This window comes from Triticum dicoccoides, chromosome 6A (assembly GCF_002162155.2).
Source record: "Triticum dicoccoides isolate Atlit2015 ecotype Zavitan chromosome 6A, WEW_v2.0, whole genome shotgun sequence".
Classification (NCBI taxonomy): domain Eukaryota; kingdom Viridiplantae; phylum Streptophyta; class Magnoliopsida; order Poales; family Poaceae; genus Triticum; species Triticum dicoccoides.
The window spans coordinates 395,756,515-395,762,140 of NC_041390.1; positions in this window are offsets into that span (position 1 = coordinate 395,756,515).

Sequence of the window (5,626 nt, forward strand, 5' to 3'; positions counted from 1 at the left end):
AAGAAATGATGGCACGCAGAGGATCATAGTCCCAGGTCTAAGATGTCGCCTTTGAATGTAGGTGGCGACGTGTCCGGAATCAAGCTGAACTTATGATGTGGCCGAACTAAAGCGGCAACTGGACGTGGCAGATGCCGACATCACGCTTGTCAACAAGCGGCTTGATGAGGCTCAAGGTATGTAATTCTTCGGGCGGCATCAAGTAAGAGGAGCTTCATGCCAGTGTCTTACAATGTGTGTGCTTAACGCAGATGGTACGGCCGCCATGGAGAATCTTAGGGCAGAACTTGCCCGAGCTAAGGAGCAAGCCAGAAAAAGCGATGCAGCTGCCGAGAAGGCCCTTGAAGAGCTGAGAGCCGAACAGGCTGCTCACTGCCGAAGCAAAGAAGAGATGGCCGAGAAGTTAAAGAGCGCTGCAGACCATTGCAAACTTCTTGAGAAAGAAGACCAGGCGAGACAGACGGACTTAGAGAAGGCCGTTGCCGATGCCAAGGATGCTCGCTCTGCGATGAGAGCTGCGAAAGAGGAGCTGCGTCAGGCCGAATAGATTGCGGCTGGAAAGCCCTTTATGCTGCGGAGGAAGTTTTGTGATCCGAAGTTTGCTCCGTTGGACCGGATGTGGAGTGTGGAGGACACCTATCTGGACTTGGCAACGAGTGCCGCTGATGCGACCGAACACTTTCAAGATCAGAAAGATTGCGAAGTGGAAAAGCTTTTCTGGTCGCAGTTTCATAATCCAGAGCGTCCACTGGCAGTGGTTGATCGTTTGGCTCAATGGGCCGAACTGAATAGGTTGTCCGGACTCGCCATGAAGTATGTCATGGATCATCTGTGGCCGGGGAGATCGGAGCCGAAGAGTTATTTCAGCTTGGTGCAGCAATTCCTTGACGCGGTGCCGCGTATTAATGCAATGAAGAGGTCAGCATGCATAGAGGGCGCAAGGATGGCTCTTGCCCATGTCAGGACATACTGGGCGGAGATGGAGACCACCATTGTTGCGTCCCGAGATTCGGACAAAAGCCGAGTATCTTCCGAGTACTATTTTCAGGAAGTCCTTGAAGGCGCTCGTGTAATAGAGACGCAGTGCTCGAAAGATGCTATGTTATGATAGCATATGTAATTGAAAAGTAGTATTTTGATAAATTTTAGTGGCCTTTTTTATACTTGTGCCTCTAAGTGTTATTAACACCTTCTATGCGGCCGTTTTAAGATATATATATATGTATATATATATATAGAATCTGAAAGATGGCAGTCGTTGGCTTCAGCCCCCACGCACATAGTGCGGGGGTGCTCGCAGAAGACGCATTTTCACACTTAACCCAACGTCTTGGTCCTACAAAGGAGGTGATAGCGCAGCGGGCCAGGCAACCGGACTATAATGCTTTAACACTTTCACTTAGCCATAGGAGTTTGAAAATGAGACTCTTTAGGTAGCTCCTTGTTGGCAACTGCGCTCGTCCGAATTCGGGCGCGTATGTGCCTGACCGGGAAGCGACCCTTCGTTAAAGCGGAGGAATCCGATAGATTTCGATCGGTCATCGAGTGGCTGACCAGTCTCACGCGACATCATGATAGTCAGTTTTCGGCTTTCTCTACTGAGGTGCTCGCCCTGGCCGAACCGGGGGCACAATTGCAGTAGTTCTCCTGGTGCTACCTTAGCCGATAGAGCGGAACATAAGGTAGCCGAACTCAGGAGCCGGGCAACCCAACATTTGACCAAAGACATGATTCGGAGCTGATGCATATAATGCCAAAACTCGCGACGCCGAACACTCCCTAAGGTGTTCGGTCTTTATGAGTGCGGGCCAAACAACACCCTTTATTAAAAAAGCCCCTAGTGTCCAGGTACGTGCAAAAATTCTGATGTGGCCATATGCCAAGACGCCAGCCTCCTCCTTGGTTATATTAGAAAGAGAAAACCAGGGGATGTGTAACAACAAGAGACAGTAAAAAAGGTTTACGCAGGGTCTTAATCTAAAAAGAATCCTTTAGGACGGGTCCCTACTGCACGTCTGCGCCTGTGTCTCCATTGTGCCGTATCCTGGACGGACGCACGACGTTCATCTGTAAAAGAGAGGAACTGAGTTGAAAACGAGTCGTGCCAAAAAAGTTTAAAATAAGCAAAGTATAAAGTAAGATATATAAGTTTGAGCTTTATTGTCTCTTATTGTATATGCGTTCGGCCCCTAGTGTTGGGGTATATGGCTTCTAGGCCTGCATCAATGTTGATTTTGCACCGAACTCGTCTATCCACGTTCGTGGTCTTTAAATGACCTATTTTGAAGTTTTTTGGCCGGTGAGGCCATTTTGCTGTGGGGCTGTCAAAGCGGCCGCACAGTCCTCCGCTTGGGGAGGCGCACTTTAGTGCTTCCCCTTCAAAGAGATGATGCCTCGTGGACCGGGCATCTTGAGCGTAAGAGATGCATAATGCGGTATTGCATTAAAGCGAGCGAAAGCTTTGTGTCCCAGTAGTGCTTGATAGCGACTTGAGAACGGGACGATATGGAAGGTTAGCTTTTCGCGACGGAGGTTATCGGCAGAGCCGAATGTGACTGTGAGACGGAGAAAACCCGTACAATGGGTGTCCGGACCAGGTATTACCCCTTGAAAGGAGGTTTTGCTGCGGTGGATTCTTGCTGGGTTTATCCCCACGTGCTGGATTGTATCCTGATATATCAGGTTTAGTCCACTGCTGCCGTCCATAAGGACATTTGAAAACTTGAGTCCGCTAATTATTGGATCGAGTATCAAGGCAGTCCAGCCTACATTCTTGATATTCCTAGAATAATCTAGTTGATCGAAGATGATTGGTTTTGATAACCAGTGGCAGGACCCTTTGGGGATGGGCCGTGTGGTGCGTACCTTTACGGGCACCGCACATTTTGTTATGTGAAGTGAGTTCACTGTTTTTACTTCCTGTGGGAAGTTCTTTTGTTTCCTGGTGCTCTCCTTTTGGGGTTCGTCCTCGTCTTCGCTTGGTGTGTTGAGCCCCTTGTGTTCGGCATTGAGTCTGCCGGATTGTTTGAAAACCCAACAGTCTCTGCGGGTATGGTTAGTAGGCTTCCCGGGAGTACTGTGTATCTGACATATCCTGTCCAGGATTTTATTTAGGTTGGATGGATCGTCCCTGTTATCCTGGGGGGGGGGCGATTTTTCCTGATTTTGTCGTGAGCCTTTGAATCCGGCATTGGCTGCCGTGCTCTTCGGACTTTTGTCCTTAGTCCAGCGACGGTCCTTGTTGCGTCGTGGTTTTCCATTTCCATCCCTGGTTTCAGATGTACTTGGGTTGCTGGGGCTGCACCTTGCCAACCAGCTGTCGTCCCCTGCACAAAAGCGGGTCATGAGGCTTGTTAGTGCGGCCATTGTTCTTGGCTTTTCTTGGCCGAGGTGTCTGGCGAGCCATTCGTCTCGGACATTATGCCTAAAAGCTGCTAAGGCTTCGGCGTCTGGACAATCGACTATCTGATTCTTTTTAGTGAGGAATCTATTCTAGAATTGCCGAGCTGATTCTCCGGGTTGTTGATTTATGTGACTAAGATCGTCTGCATCCAGGGGACGAACATAGGTCCCTTGAAAGGTTGCTCGGAAAGCATCCTCGAGCTCTTCCCAGCTTCCAATTGTGTTTTCTTGAAGGCTTTTAAGCCAATGCCGGGCTGGCCCTTTAAGCTTAAGGGGTAGATATTTTATGGCGTGGAGATCATCTCCTCTAGCCATGTGTATGTGGAGGATATAATCCTCGATCCAGACTCCAGGGTCTGTTGTTCCATCATATGCCTCTATGTTTACGGGTTTGAATCCCTCTGGGAATTCATAGTCCAGGACCTCATCGGTGAAACATAGGGGGTGTGCGGCGCCCCTGTATTTGGGTGTGCCGGATTCCGACGATGGCTTCATAGCATTGCTTACGAGAGCTTGCTTTCTTGGCCCATAAATGGACCTGACTGGGCCATGATGCGAATCCTTAAGTGGGTCGCATGCCAATTTAGGTGCGGCGTCGCTTGCCGCTTTATGGGGTCGTCTATCCGACCGTGTGCCTTTTTCATTTTTTGAATGCGAGGGCTCTAGGGCCTCTTCATCGAATTCAGGCAGTAGCTTTCTTTGCGGATAGCTTTTAGTGCGGCGACTGTCGCCGTACTTATCTGTGGTATTACTTTGCTCCATCTAATCCGGAGTGCGTCTTCCGCTGTTTTTAGCTTCCACTTCTGCTTCTTTAGGCTGCGTGCAGTTGCAACGAGCCTTTCGTGGAGATTCTTCTGCTTCATAGGTTTATTCGGCGTGAGGTCGTCCGGGATGCCGTTTTCGCCGGGGGAGGGATGTTCGGTTTCTCTATCCGTGTTGCCCTGTTCAGATGGTTGCTCTAAGGCCTGCTCGTCCTGCTCTATGGCTGGGTTTTTGTCGAGGCGGGGCTTGGGTCGGCGTTTACGCTGACGCTTTGATTACTTTTCGGGGGGTCGAACTCCCGTCCCGTCCCCTTTTCCCTCGTTATCGCTTCCTTTAGGGGTATCCACCATGTACACATCGTGAGATGAGGTGGCTGTCCAATGCCCTATGGGCGTTGGTTCGTCGGTATCTCCTGCATCGTCATCCATGCTATAGATGTCTCCGGAGTCGAAGTTGGCACGTCGTTTAAATTGTTGACAGTGGCTACCAAGTGGGTGGTGGGTGGGCTTTGAATTTCTTCATCGTCCGTATCCCATCCTCGCTGACCGTAATCCGGCCAGGGCTCTCCTGATAAAGAGAGAGACTTTAGAGAATTCAGGATGTCACCGAAGGACGAGTGCTGAAAGATGTCCGCGGCGGTGAACTCCATTATTGGCGTCCAATCGGGTTCGATCGGTAGGGACGTGAGGGGTTCGGAGTTCGGAGAGGAATCCGGCTCCTTGGAGTCACGGGCCGTGCAGAGTGTGGGGCTGGCGTTTGGCTTGATCGCCTTTGAGATTACAGCCCCCGAGGTGATGTCCAACCGCTCACCCTCGATTGGCACAGCCGGCTTCAAATTAAGGGTCAGAGCCGGTGCGTTTGCGGCCTCCAGGATACTGTTCGGCGGCAGAGCTTGATCATGCCCCATGAGACAGTGCGGTGCGCTTGGCTGTGGCTCGAATCCGTCGAAGATCGAATCTCCGCAGATGTCAGTCGTGTAGTTTAGGCTTCCAAACCTGGCCTGATGGCTAGGGGCGTAGCTTTCGATCTGCTCAAGGTGGCCAAGCGAATTGGCCCGCAGTGCGAAGCCGCTGAAGACGAAGATCTGTCCGGGGAGAAAAGTCTCACCCTGGACTGCATCGTTGTTGATGATCGAAGGAGCCATCGGGCCTAAAAGCGACGACACAGAGGAACTCTCAATGAAAGCACCAATGTCGGTGTCAAAACCGGCGGATCTTGGGTAAGGGGTCCCGAACTGTGCGTCTAGGCCGGACGGTAACAGGAGGGAGGGAACACTTTGTTTTACCCAGGTTCGGACCCTCTCGATGGAGGTAATACCCTACTCCTGCTTGATTAATATTGATGATATGGGTAGTACAAGAGTAGATCTACCACGAGATCAAGGAGGCTAAACCCTAGAAGCTAGGCTATGGTATGATTGTTGTGTATGGAGTTTATTGCCTACGGACTACAACCCTCCCGT